The following is a 14,611-nucleotide window of genomic DNA, read 5'->3' as shown; positions in this document are numbered from 1 at the left end:
CCAGGGGCAATATAAGGAAAGATGTATAAATTCAATCCAAAGAAAGCAAAAATATCACAAATAAAACAAACCTTTGTATAGCAAAACTGTAGAAGCAAGGATAAAAGACAAATGACAAACCAGGAGAAAATACTGGCAGTGTGTATAAAGGACTGATATCCCCAATATGCATATAACTTTCAAAACCTGAGGGTAGAAAAAGATAAAAAAATGGACAGAAAAATGGGAAAAGGACAGGAACAACAATTCAGAAACGCACACAAAACACAAAACAGCCATTATACATATGACAGGATGTTCATCTTCACTAATAATAAGAGAAATCTAAATTTCAAGTATACTAAGATATCATTTTAACCTACCAGACTGGCAAAATTAAAAGCCTGATATTGTATTAAATGGTGAGGCTAGGGGAATCAAGCACTTTGATATTTTGCTAGTGTGACTGTAAATGGATATAAGCCTTTTGGCCAAGCAATCACACTTCTAGAATTTACCCTTTACATATCCTTGCAATATGAAAATACAAATGTGTAAGATTATGCTTTTCAGTATTATTTGTATTTGCAAAATTTTGGAAACTATCTAAAGGCTCAGCCATGGAAGACAGATTAGTAAAATCATGGTCCATGCAGATGGGAGAGAGCATAGAGGGTGTGCTATGCTACTATTTAAAAAAAAAAAAAAAAGAATTGGGGTGCCTGGATGGCTCAGTGGGTTAAAGCCTCTGCCTTCCGCTCAGGTCATGATCCCAGGGTCCTGGGATCAAGCCCTGCATCAGGCTCTCAGGGAGCCTGCTTCCTCCTCTCTCTCTGCCTGCTTCTCTGCCTACTTGTGATCTCCATCTGTCAAATAAATAAATAAAAAAGAAAGAAAGAAAGAATCTTCCTTAATTGATAAGGAGTGTTCCCCAGGACATATTGTTAAGTGATACAAGAGAAATGTGAAAAAGCATAAAACAGAGAGCTACCTTTTGTGGGAAATACAGAATAAGAAAGAAAGTTTACATGTATTTGCTTAGTTTATCTAAAACAAAGAATAATTTAACCAAAGAGTATAAATGATAAAGCAAATGGAACAAAATGTCTTAAGAATGAAAAAATGTTAAAAAGTGGTTATGTTTGTAGAGGTAAATTGAGTCAAAGAATATACAGGCTATTTTTGGAGCATTTTTACAAATTTCTTGTAAGCTGGAAATCATTTCAAAAAGGATGTTAATAATATTAACATAATAATAATCATAATATAGTATGACCAGTGAAATCATTTCTAGGAATGTAGGAATGATTTGAACTAAAAGAAAAGAAAGAAATACTTTAAAAGATATGAAAAGGTCATTTCATCAAATAAGATTATGTAGCCATTAAGTAAAAATTCTAACTAAAATAATGGTAGTAAAAATCATTAAAATTTGATGAAAACTATCAAAATTAAACAGGAAATTTATTCAAAAAAGTGAACCACATTTAAACTATTTCAGTCAAATCAGGATATAGACAGGGATTTCTGCTATCAAAAGATGCAATTAAGACAGAAAAATAGAATAATTAGTATAAATATTATGGAGAAAGATAAAATTAGTTATTTTCCCCCAAAACACTAATTACTATAGGTTTTACTTGGCTGAAAGAGTGAAAGATTTCGTTTCAATAAACCAAGTGGACTTAAGATTTTAGATTTAATTGAAGCAGACCAGGCCCTACTCAGAGCAAGTAGTTACTGGATAAAAAAGAATAGATACTCAGAGAAAACAATTGCAAAGTACACATAACAAGCTGTTGATTATGATAATAATAAGCCTGATAAAAAATTGTAAACATTTCTAACTATATAAAAACTTAAAAAATAATATGCCATAAGATACCAGAAGCAAGGTCAATAGACAATTTATATCTTTGAAAAAAATGATTTATAAGGCAGATGACACATAAAGGGTCTATAACTTCAAAGACTTCTTACAAATTGATGGGTAAAAAAGACTAATAACCTAATGGGAAAAAAGCATAATAGCTATGAAGGGACAGATAATAGAGAACTGATTACAAATAGTCAGTAAATATATGAAAATATGGAATAAAGATAACATAAAGTAATATAAAGAATAAAGAATATCTTTATAAAGAATAAAGATAACATAAGTAATTTATGCTTCTATTACTGGAAAAATACAATAAGGTCAATAGCTACTATTGTTAATAGAAATGTGGGAAAAAGTGTTTTTAAATATGTGGAAATGTGAATTGATAAAGTGATGTGGTAATACCTACTATAATTTAAAATACACATCCTACTGGGGCGCCTGGGTGGCTCAGTGGGTTAAAGCCTCTGCCTTCGGCTCAGGTCATGATCCCAGGTCCTGGGATCGAGCCCCGCATAGGGCTCTCTGTTCAGTTGGAAGCCTGCTTCCTCCTCCCTCTCTGCCTGCTTGTGATCTCTGTCTGTCAAATAAAAAGATAAAATCTTAAAAAAGAAATACACATCCTACAAACCCACTCCTTGGAATCTATACCTTAGAAATAAATACAGTAATATGTTAGGATATAGGTACTAATATAAAAATTGCAGTATTTTCTTAGTGGCAATATTCATCAGTAGGAGAAGAGTTGAATTGTGGCACATTCACACATTCACAACTGTGCATAATATAAAAAGAAAGAGAGAAAGAAAGAATGAGAGAGAAAGAAAGAAAAAGAAAAAAAAGAAAGAAAACCGCTTCTTGCAAGAGAGAGTAGATATACATTCCCTAATTTATCCTGCTAAATACAACTGGTAACTCTGGACATTATGTATAAAACAAATGCAAGCATCTTCTGAAAGGCAGAAGGAAGACCAGCTAAGGACCTAAGGACCTAAATGTAGTTAATTCCCTGGGGTTTTCTTTATGCCTCACATATCCCAGACTGTTTGCTGGAAAAGCTGGTAACCAGGAAACACCACTGGATGCAGACCAAAAAAGGCCCAACAAAAGCTGGCTCTCTCTTTAGCCAAAGGAGCGTGAAAGGGACAGCATAGTTGGACAGGAAATTTTAGAAAATAATTACTCTACTGCAGCCAAACAGCCCAGGAAAAAAACAAAACGATATCCCCTCCCTTACCAAATCAGCAAAGGCTAAACAAGGACTCCTGCCCTCACCAGAATTTAGCAAGGCACCCAACACTCCCTGCCAGTGATGGTGTTAAAAGAAGCTGAGTAAGCAGGGTATGGAATCACTCAATGACAGCATCAACTAATATGGTACAATCAACATTTCACCCAAATAGCAACAGAAAGCATATTCTTTTCAAGTGTTTACATGACATATACCAAGATAGATCATACCCTGCACCATAAAACAAGGCTCAACAAATTTTTAACCATTGAAATAATACAGAATGTGTTCTCTGAACACAACGAGATCAAACTAGAAATAGATAGCAGACAGTTAACAGAAATTTCCAAATACTTGGAAACTAAACAACACACTTGTAAACAATCCATGGGTCAAAGAGGAATTTTCAAGGGAAAGAAAGAAAAATGCATTAAACTAAATGAAAATGAAAATACAACATTTCAAAATTTGAAGGACACAGCTAATGCAAAGAGGGGTTTATTTATAGCATTAAATGTATATTACAAAAGAGGAAATGTCTTGTCACTATCTAAGATTGTATCTCTGAATCTGGAAAAAATGGGGCAAAATCAACCTGAAATAAGGAGAAGAAAGGAAATAAAAAATAAAAGCAGTAATCAATGAAACTGAAAACAAAAAAAAACTAAAGAAAATCAATAAAATAAAGTGTTCGTTCTTTCAAAAGATCATTAAAATTAGCAAACTACCAAAATCAAAAACTTTTTCTCTATGACATGATAGTTAAAAAGGCAAGCTTTAAGCTAAGAGGAAATATATCAAACCACAAATCTGACAAAGGACTAGTATCTAGAGTATACAGGGAATTCTCCAAACTCCACAATGAAGAAAGGAAATAGCAAAATCCATAAAATACATTTCACTGAAGAGTATATACAGATGATAAACAAGTAATGAAAAAATTTCAAAATCGTTAGCCATTGAGGATATGATATATGTACTTAAAACCACAATGAGACATATTACAACACACCTATCAAAATGGATTAAAAATTTAAAAAAAAAAAAAAAAAGCTTAAGCCAGAAAATGCTAGTGGGAATGCAGAAAAACCCTATCACTCATATATTATTGGTGGGAGTGCAAAATGATACAGCCAGTCTTTTTTTTTTTTTTAAAGATTTTATTTATTTATTTGACAGAGAGAGAGATCACAAGTAGGCAGAAAGTCAGGCAGAGAGAGAGAGGGGGAAGCAGGGTGCCTGCTGAGCAGAGAGCCAGATGTGGGGCTCGATCCCAGGACCCTGAGATCATGTCCTGAGCTGAAGGCAGAGGCTTAACCCACTGAGTCACCCAGGTACCCCGATATGGCCACTCTTAAAAGCATTTTGGAAGTCTCTTTAAAAATCCAAACATGGAACTACTGTACAACCCAGCAATTGTCCTCCTGGGCACTTATTTAGAAAAACAAAACTTATGGTCACATAAAAACCTGTACATGAACATTTATAGCAGCATTATTCATAATACATAGCCATACCATGAAGTTCTACTCAACCACAAAAGGAAATGAACTACTGATGCACAAACAACCTGATGAATCTCCAAGAGTTACGATGACTGAAAAGAGTCAATCCAAGAGGTTATATACTGTTTGATTCCATTTATATAACATTCTTGAAATAACAAAATTATAGAAAAAAAATTTAAAAACTTAGTGGTTGCCAGAAGTGAAGGAAGGTGGTGTTGAAAAGGAAATGGGTGTAGTTAAAAAAGAACATTAGTTGGGTGCCTGGGTGGCTCAGTGGGTTAAAGCCCAAGTCAGGCTCTCTCCTTGGCAAGGAGCTTGCTTCCCCCTCTCTCTGCCTGCCTCTCTGCCTACTTGTGATCTCTCTCTCTGTCAAATAAATAAATAAATAAAATATTATAAAAAAAGAAGAAGAAGGGACGCCTAGGTGGCTCAGTTGGTTAAGCAGCTGCCTTCGGCTCAGGTCATGATCCCAGCATCCTGGGATCGAGTCCCGCATCGGGCTCCTTGCTCCGCAGGGAGCCTGCTTCTCCCTCTGACTCTGCCTTCCACTCTGTCTGCCTGTGCTCGCTCTCGCTCGCTCTCTCTCTGACAAATAAATAAATAAAATCTTAAAAAAAAAAAAAAAAAGAAGAAGAAGAAGAACATTAGTGACCCTTGTAGTGATGGAAATATTTTCTAGTTTGATGTTATCAATGTCAAAAATCCTGGTTGTGATGGTGTACCATTGTTTTGCAAAATGTTACCACTGGGAGAAACTGGAGAAAGAGTACATGGGAGCTCTCTGTTATTTCTTACAGCTGAATATGAATCTCTAAGTATCTCAAAATAAAAATTCAATTAAAAAAATTTTTAAGGGCACCTGGGGGGCTCAGTGGGTTAAGCCTCTGCCTTCGGCTCAGGTCATGATCTCAGGGTCCTGGGATCGAGCCCCACATCTGGCTCTCTGCTCAGCAGGGAGCCTGCTTCCCTCTCTCTCTCTCTACCTGCCTCTCTGCCTACTTGTGATCTCTCTGCCAAATAAATAAATAAAATCTTTAAAAAAATAAAATAAAATAAAATTTTAAAGGAATGTAAATGTGGAAGAAGTGTGTGGGGGGGTGGAAGGACACAAAGAAAGATAACTTCTTTCTCTATGTCTATCTGACCTTGTTTTTGTTAGACAATGACACACACCATCAAGTAAAAGTCTGGAAAGAAATACATCGGTTCTTGACGTGGGTTATCTTATGTGGGTGAAGCAGAGAGGGCACTCTGAGGGGAGGTAGGGAGAAAAGGATTGCTAAAGTGCAATTTAAAAAATGAAAGAAAAATTTTACTGAAACTATACATATATAGGTGGGTAATATGCACAAAACATTAGAGCAAGATAGCTAGTATTAGATCTTTGTGATCTCTGAGTATGCCTACACTATATTAAGAAGACAAGTTTTATAGTAGTATATTATTATACTTCTATTTCGTATAGATCAAACAAACCCCCAGCTTCTAGGTATGAGTGTTAGGGTACCAACGTCTGCAAAGACAGCTACCAATAAGTCCACCGCACCTCTTTTGGGGTAGTTTGTAATGCAGCAATAGATACCAGAGACATGTTTATAGGAATGTAAATGTTTCTAAGAGAAAAGAGAACATTGTGAACAAAAACTTACCTATCAAAAGTGGTTGCTTAGCAGTGGCAATGGGAAGGAAAGGCAAGATGATTAACTGTGACTTTATGAGTCTTTATATTGTTTCACTGGTTTCTACAATTTGAAAAAAATCAGTTACAGAAAAAATTTACAAGGAGAAATAAAAATGTTCTATGTTCTCTTTTCTTGTTGGAACTGGCCTTTGGAGATGTGCTCACTCTCATTTTATTGTTATTTCCTATTTGCTGCAGCATTCCACGGCCCACAGTTTCAGACATTTGTGTATAATGTTGGTTTCATAAACACATTTATAAATCAATTTACCTTAAAAATAAGGTCCAAAAATATATGCATTGAAAGTGGCTGTGGATTGGCAACTAACACATTCTTAATCTCCTTTAAACATGCTATAAAAACTAAGCAGGAGATAGGCATTAACAAAATTGATTTGAAAATATTCTCAGTAATGCAGTCTGTAAGATACATTAGAAAAGTGCATTAGCTCACAGAACATTTTATCAGCCTGTAAAATTGTCACCAGCTTCTCTGTTCTGAACAGTGATACAGCAATGATAAGTCTGCAGGAAATTTATCAGAAGTATGAAAAAAAATGATAATGTTTTTGCTATGGGTTGCAGTTTTCATTTTTATTAACTTTTATATTTATTGGATACTTGATTTCTTTAGGATCTTCTTGGACTTCTGATAGGTCCTAAAATTCGTGGCCAAGGCCATTTTCATTAATCCAATTCAACAGATTTATATCTACAGTGTCTACTATGTGCTCTGGACACTGTGCCAGGTGCTTGGAGAAAGAGAATGAGAGTCTTAAAAAAAAAAAGTAGAGGAATTGAGAATAACAAGATAATGATCTAGTATGAAGAGTAAAACATTTAAAAAGACTAAATAATGTGGAGGAGGTAGAGCTATTAAAAACTAGACAAAGTATATTCCATTTGAGCTGCTCTTAAGGATAGCAGGAATTGGCAGGCAGACAAGATCGGGAACTATATTCTGGATAGAGTGGAAAATGTGGGGAAGCAAGGAAGTGTGAAGAGCCTGATGCGAAGAAAATGTAGTTCGTAAGGATGAATGGATCTGATTGGTAGGGTGTGGAAATGACGGAAGTAGCACAATACTGAAATCAAATACACAGGCTGTTTTTCCAGAAGGATGCCCGTTCAGGGCAGGAAAGGATACTCTTTTCAACAAATGATGCTGGAACAACTGGACATCCACATGCAAAAGAACAGAGTCAGATTCCCTCCTTAAACCATACACAAAATTAATTCCAAGTGATCACAGACCTAAATGTAAGTGCTAACACTATAAGGCTTTTAGAAGGAAACAAGGGAATTAATCTTCATGAACTTGGGTTGGGTTAGGAAAAGGCTATTTAGATACAATATCAAAAACATTAGCAACAAAGGAGAAAAAAAACCAGATACAGCTGAACTTATAAAATTTTAAAGTTTGCACTTCAAAGGACATCATTAGGAAAGTGAAAAGATAGAATGGGAGAAAATATTTGCAAATCATATATCTAATAAGGGCTTATATACAAGATATATTTTAAAACTCCTGACATTCAACACTTTTATTTTTTTAAAGATTTTATTTATTTGACAGAGAGAGAGCAGAAGAAGAGGGAGCAGCAGGCAGAGGGAGAAGCAGGCTCCTCACCAAGCAGGGAGCCCGAAGCAAGGCTGGATCCCAGGATCCTGGGATCATGACCTGAGTAGAAGGCAGATACTTAACTGACTGAGCCACTCAGGTGCTCCCATCCAAAGCTTTTAAAAAGACAATTCAGTTTTAAAATGGGCTTAAAAAAAATCTTTAAAAAAATATTTAACAGACATTTTTCCCAAAAAAGCAGATACATGACCAATAAACATGTGGTAACTGTTCAGCATCATTAGTAGTTGGGGAAATACAAATCAGAACCAGAATGAGATACTGCTACTTCATACCCTCTAGGATGACTATAATAAAAAAAACAGATAATATGTTGGTGAAGCAGTGGAGAAACCCTCATTTGTTGTTGCTGGGAACTTGAACTGGTGCATTCCACCACTTTGGAAAACAGCTTGGCAGTTCCTCAAAAAGTTTAACACCAAATTACGATATGACCCAGCAATTCCAAATAGGTACCTAAGAGAAATAAAAATGTTCACATAGAAACGTGTAAATGAATATTCCTAATAACAGTCATGATAGTCAACAAGTGGGAAGAATCCAAACGTTCATAAACTGACAAGTAGTTAATGCAATATACCCATATAATGGAATATTTCGCACAAATACATAGCAGTGAAGTATTGATATATGCCACAATATGGACGAACGTTGAAAGCATTATGGTGAGAGAGTAACCAGTCACGGAAGACCACAATATATGTGATCCCGTTTTTATGAAACATCCAGAACAGGCAAATCCAGAGACAGAAAGCAGTTTAGTGGTGGCCAGGAGTTGGGGGCAGAATTGAGGGGAAATAGGAGAATAGCTGCTAAGGGGGGTAGGGTTTCTTTTTGGGGTGATGAAAAATGTTCTCGAACTGACTTTGGCGATGGTTGTACAACTCTGTGAATATACGAAAAACTTGAATTATACACTATATATGGGTGAACTGCGTGGCATATAAGTTATATCTCAATAAAGCTGTTTTAAAAAAATCTAGGTTATCCTAAAAAACAAAATAAAAAACAAACAGACTCCACAGTCAGACAGCCTAGGCTGGAATCTGTGTTCTTTCACTCACCAGTTCTGAAGCTCAGAGCAAGTTGCTTTATCTCTGCTTTACCCAATTTCTTCATCTATAAATGAATTAATAATTCCAGCCGAGATCTCAAGGGATATTTTTACCAAGGTGGAATTTGGGCAGGTTTCAAAAACAGTGTTTTTTTAGATTGTGAGGTAAACCTTAAAAGGAACTAACACTTTCAAGAGCACCTAATGTGTGCCAGGGTCTGTGCTAAGTCTTCTACGTACATCAGTGCAGCTCGTTCCTCCTGCTTTGTACTTACGGAAAAAAGTGACAGTGAGAGCAAAGGGTCAAGTGACCAAGTAGGGGTTCAACCTTAGAGTCAGGGTCTCCTGCATCTGACCCGAGTAAGCCTCAGAGGAGGGAATGGGCGATCAGAGGGAGGGAGTGAGGTGAAGTCTGTCTGGCAGCCTAGGTTTGGGTGGGGTGAAGTCTCAGCGAGCGTGCTTAGGAATTTGATGGCTAGACAAGGTTTCTGGATTTCAGCCTGTGCGTAGTAGGGAGCGCAGAAGTACTTATCAAAAAAGGCCATAAGCAGTAGGGGTCTGGCTATATTTTTATATGTAAAAATCTAAATTTCTCTTGCACGTTATTATATAGCTCAGTTGTACCTTTCAGAAACCTTGCAATGTTACTCAAAATAGACACAGTCTGACAAGCTTGCTTTTAGTGAGTTTTCCAGAAAAGAAACTGGCTTGCTTCCACAATTGAAAGATGACTTAAAAGATAAATGAAAATTCTATCAGAGTCTGAGAATCTGTTAATTTGATCTGCTCATTGTTATCAAATAACAGACCAATTTTGATGTTTTAGAGCCAAGAATAGATAATAGAAACCTTTAAATCTCATTAAAACCCTCAAGAGATGAATAAAAACTGTTAGTCTCACCTTATACAGGAACTCAGTAAAAAGGAAAACCACCCTATATGTAATTATTCAAGTGAATAGCTGATATGTATTGTATATTCATTTATCCTATGCTGGGTTTTAGGATTTTTTTGTTTTTGGGTTTTGGGTTTTTGACTAGTACTGTCAGCAGCATGAAACCTTGTCTATGCCGCCTAGTTGGAAAGATTTGTCAAAAGCCACAGAGTGTCCAGCAAGCATTTGAAGTGTCTAGGGACTGGCGAAGCTGGTATGCCAAGGTCGCCACCATGCAGCTGAAGGACCGGGTAGCAAAAATGCACTCAGGCCCGTTGCAGGTGGTAACCCAACCTCAAGCCATGCCACTAGCTTAGTGCACCTGCATGTGAAGTCCGGAATGCAAGGCTGTTCTTCCTCTCTAAGCCAGCACTTCTAAATGGAGACCCTCCATCTACTAGTATGGGTGCCCTTGGGGGAAAAAGTAAGGTGAATGCATTTTTGTTTACTTCAACAGTGGGGAATTTCTACAAGAATTTAGTGAGCAATCCGAAAAAAATCATAGGACAGAACTGCACAGTGAAGGACTCCTCTGCATTTAACATGATTTCCAAATCTCCTGCCACCCAAGCTATCTGAGCTCTCTGAAACTAAACCTTAATTCCAATATAGGTAAAAATAAAATAGTTTTGACATGATTTTAATACAAACTGAATTTTCCAACAATTCAACTACCATATAAATCTTCAAAAAAATTTTTTTAAAAATGTAGTGCCTGATGGCTCAGCCAGTTAAGCATCAGATTCTTGATTTTGGCTCAGGTCATGATTTCAGCATCATGAGATTGAGCCCGGCTTTGGGTTCCATGCTCAGTGCGGAGTCTATTTGAGATTTTTATCTCTCCTTCTTTTTCTGCCCCTCCCCCCTCTCTTTCTCTCTCAAAAAATAAATACAATCTTTAAAAATAAAAGTAAAAGTAAAAATTGAAAAATAAAATGGAGTCAAGAAGCTCTTACATACATACCACTCATTGGAGCCTCCATAACCAACAGAAAGTAGAAAGATACAAATTATTATGACAATGGAGGACATTTTTCAAATAGGAGTTTCATCTCCTGCTTTTAAGGAAAAGAAGGAAGATCCCTCTCTGCCCCAGCAACAACATACTAACCACCGCTTGCAACCAATGAGAAACCGACTCAACCACGAACTCTTTTTCTTCTCCAAAGGACTTTTGTTTAATAGAATCCTCCCCAATTTCCTCCTAAAACATAATAGAAGCTCACCCTTCCGCCATCTCTTTGGACTTGCCCACAGCTTATCATAGCTTGCATGTCCCAAATTGCAATTCCTCTTCTATTCCCCAATAAACTCATTTTGCTGGTAAAATGCTATTTTATTTTTAAGGTTGACAGTTCCTACCCTGCCCCATGTTATAACACAGGGAGTTAATTATTGTGAGACCAGGCATTAATAAAGTCCAGCTCATTTGCAAGAATATCAAACTTTCTCATTTTCTCCATATTAATAGTTAACATTTTGTCTTGGTATCTCATCTTTACTTTAATTAAGATTTTCTCTTGCTTTTAATCACATACTTATCAGAATCATTCTAATTTTACCCTTACATCCACTCCTTCATTTTCCTATAACAATTCTATCAAATGGCTTCTCATATTTTTACTTCTTTTAAGTCTAAAACTATTCATCATGAGTGTTGGACTATTTCTTTATATCTTCTCATACAGTCAGTCTGAACATTATATATTAAATATATAATCATATAACTACTAATTACTTTCATTTTTATTTCACTTATTAAGCTTAAGTCATTGTTTCAGTTTTTGAAATCACAGGTATCTGCTATCTATAAATTTCCTTTCAGAACAGTAAATAGAGTTTACCAATTTATTATAAAACTTTTTATGAAGTATTTGTTATATTGTCATCAGTGTACTGTTATTATTGTAGCATTATTGTATTTTACATTTTATATCTGAGAAAACAATGTAATTTATTTGAGATAACACATAAAGAATGAGCTTTGATATTTTAAAACAGAACCTTGGCTACTTACTTTATTCTCAGTTTATAGACCTCTGCTCACCATTAAAATGTTTTATCATTCATCATTTGGGTCCCCAGTAAATATGTTTGAAATGATGCAGTTTGAAATGATTATGAGAACTTCGTAATAGAGCTATTATTATTAAAAATAATAATGCCAGCAAAAACCACCATATATTGGTCACAAGCAGGCACCGTACTCAGAACTTCCCATCTATTACGACAATAATTGTGTCAAATAAGTATGTTATTTATGGTCACAGATGAGGAAACTGAGGCTGAAACAGTTCAGTAACTTTTCCTTGATCAGGAGGCTGGGAAGTGACAGAGGCCCACACTCATACTTCAGCCTCTTTTTCTCCAACGCCCATTGTACTGTCTCCAAAAAGAACAATGTTTTTTAGTTTTGCTCAAGAAAAATAAAACCTAAAAATATTTTGAATTGCAGAGGAAGGTAGGAGTGCTTTCGATGACTCCATTAAGGAAATCAATAATTCCTGCAAGTATTTCAAATCAAAATGATGGAGGGAAAGACATTATAACTCACACTGGTGGCTTACTGATTTTCACTAGCTATGCCATGATGATCTCCCCTTTCTCACCAGTTGGGATTGATTTACCCACTACTGCTCTCCACAGGACCACATCAACACCAAATTGCAGAGTGACCTATAAAAAGATGTTCTAACTTGTGCTGTCCAATACAGTGGAACTACATCAGCCCATGTGGCTACTGAGCATTAGAAATGGGACCTGTCCGAATTGAGATCTACTGTAAAGCGTGAAATACTTGCCAGGTTACAAATATTTAATATAAAAAAGTGAAATATCTCCTTAGTTTTAAATTTTGTTATATGCTGAAGTAATATTTTGGAGATATGGGCTAAATAAAATGTTATTAAAATTGATTTCACCTGTTTCTTCTTATTTTTGTAAATGATTTTAAATAGATTACAAATGACATATTTGGCTCACATTTGCAGTTTGCATTATAGTTCTATTAGCACTGTTGTGAACCATATGTGTTTTCAAACAACCAACCTTAAAATCGAGTCATGGAAAAAAACTGTTGAAGAACAAAAGCAAAACAACAAACTAATGAAACTCAATACTTAGTGTGTGAGAAAAGTTATTTGACTAAAGTTTCAATCTTAGTCTGGTCTACTAGTTAGGAGATGCATAAACTTTGATGAATCATTTCATACCTAGCAATCATTTAATACCTCTTTTGCAAAATCAAGATAATAACTATATGCTTACCTCATAGCATTGTTACAAATATAAAATAAATACTTATTTCATTCATTTATTCATCTGACAAAAATATAGGGATACAAGGAGCTTATAAGTGGGAGTTACAGAATTTTAAAGGAGCCATGACAGAGAGCATCATAAAGTGTCTGTGACTGGCTAACTCTGCTTGGGGATTAAGGAAAAATTCAATAGAGGCATTAGCCTCTAATCTGGCTCTTGAATATGAAGAGGAATTTTCCAACTAGAGAAGTCAGAGAATATCGTGTCTTCATGTCTCCCAAGTGTGAAAGCAGGGTGTGCTCATTGAATGGGGAAGGGGTGTGGCTGTGGGTGTGGTTAAGTCTCTGGCATATAAACAAGAGCGGGGGGAGGAGCTAGCACCATGTTTCCAATGTTGGAAGGTTCTGAGTTAGAAGGTTCTGATGCTGACAGCTGAAAAAAGAGGAACTACAATTACTTGTTCACTTTTGCTGATGGTGTGCATATTCTAATGTGATCTTAGAATCTTTGTTCCTTTCTTAAAGGAGAATGTTAACAAAAGGTACAAATATAAATTAAAAGGACTTAATTGAATAGTATTCAGTTACTAACTTCTGTACAAAACTGTGTGGGGCAAAATATTCTTTTTTTTTTTTTTTTTTTTTAGAGTGAATGCTTAGCTCTTTGGGTTAGGGCAATGCTTCATAAAAGGGTCCACCTTTTCCACAGGATAATTACAGGTCTCCCTAGAGGAAAGGGTAGCATCACAAGACAACTAGAGCCTACAAGAAATAATTTGGACTTCCCAGTGTTTCCAAGGACTGAATTAGTTGCTGGAAATAAACATATAAGCTTTGCGCAGTGGCAGTATCGTAGCCAATGAGGTTTATCCGAGGCGCGATTATTGCTAATTGGAAATAAACATATATCAAAGTTACTCATCTATACTAATGCTGCAGTCAAAATGATTGAAACTTTTCCAAGGGACTATATTTATATTAAGATTACAATGAAAATAATGGTATATGATACATTCAAGATTATATATTTGAGCATAAAATATTTATAAAATATTTCAAAAGAAAAATTATGGCTGCCTTTTATTTCTACTATTTTCTTTGGAACACTTTTTATAGGGATTACATTTCAAGAAAAATAAGAATAAACATCAACTAATCACAAATTTGTTTACAAGTTGTGGGTAGATTAAATGAAATTCTGTTTTATTTTCAACATTAAATTTACATAATTTGAGGAATCAATATGCTCTACATAAAATTAGAAAGACTTGTTTTTTAGACAGCATGTAAAATAAAATCATGTCATTATTGAATAGAAATTTTTAATTTTTTTCCTTTCATATCATGAAATAAATAGGACATAAGACTAAAAGGTTGTTTTTCAGCTAAGGTCTATTCTTTGCAATCAATGGTATTGAGCAACAAAACAAATTGATATGTCAG

At 35.4% G+C, this 14,611-nt stretch overlaps 1 non-coding gene across 1 annotated transcript; it reads left to right on the top strand.

The window, feature by feature from the left end:
- The first annotated feature begins 13,998 nt into the window (after nucleotides 1-13,998).
- LOC116574679 lies at nucleotides 13,999-14,135 on the top strand. Its single transcript, XR_004279438.1, has one exon. It is a non-coding gene; the product is annotated as a U4 spliceosomal RNA (small nuclear RNA).
- Nucleotides 14,136-14,611: the final 476 nt, after the last annotated feature.

Source organism: Mustela erminea, chromosome 15 (genome assembly GCF_009829155.1).
Source record: "Mustela erminea isolate mMusErm1 chromosome 15, mMusErm1.Pri, whole genome shotgun sequence".
Taxonomy (NCBI): domain Eukaryota; kingdom Metazoa; phylum Chordata; class Mammalia; order Carnivora; family Mustelidae; genus Mustela; species Mustela erminea.
Note: the sequence above shows the minus strand (reverse complement) of the source record. Positions and strands in the feature narration are given on the sequence as shown.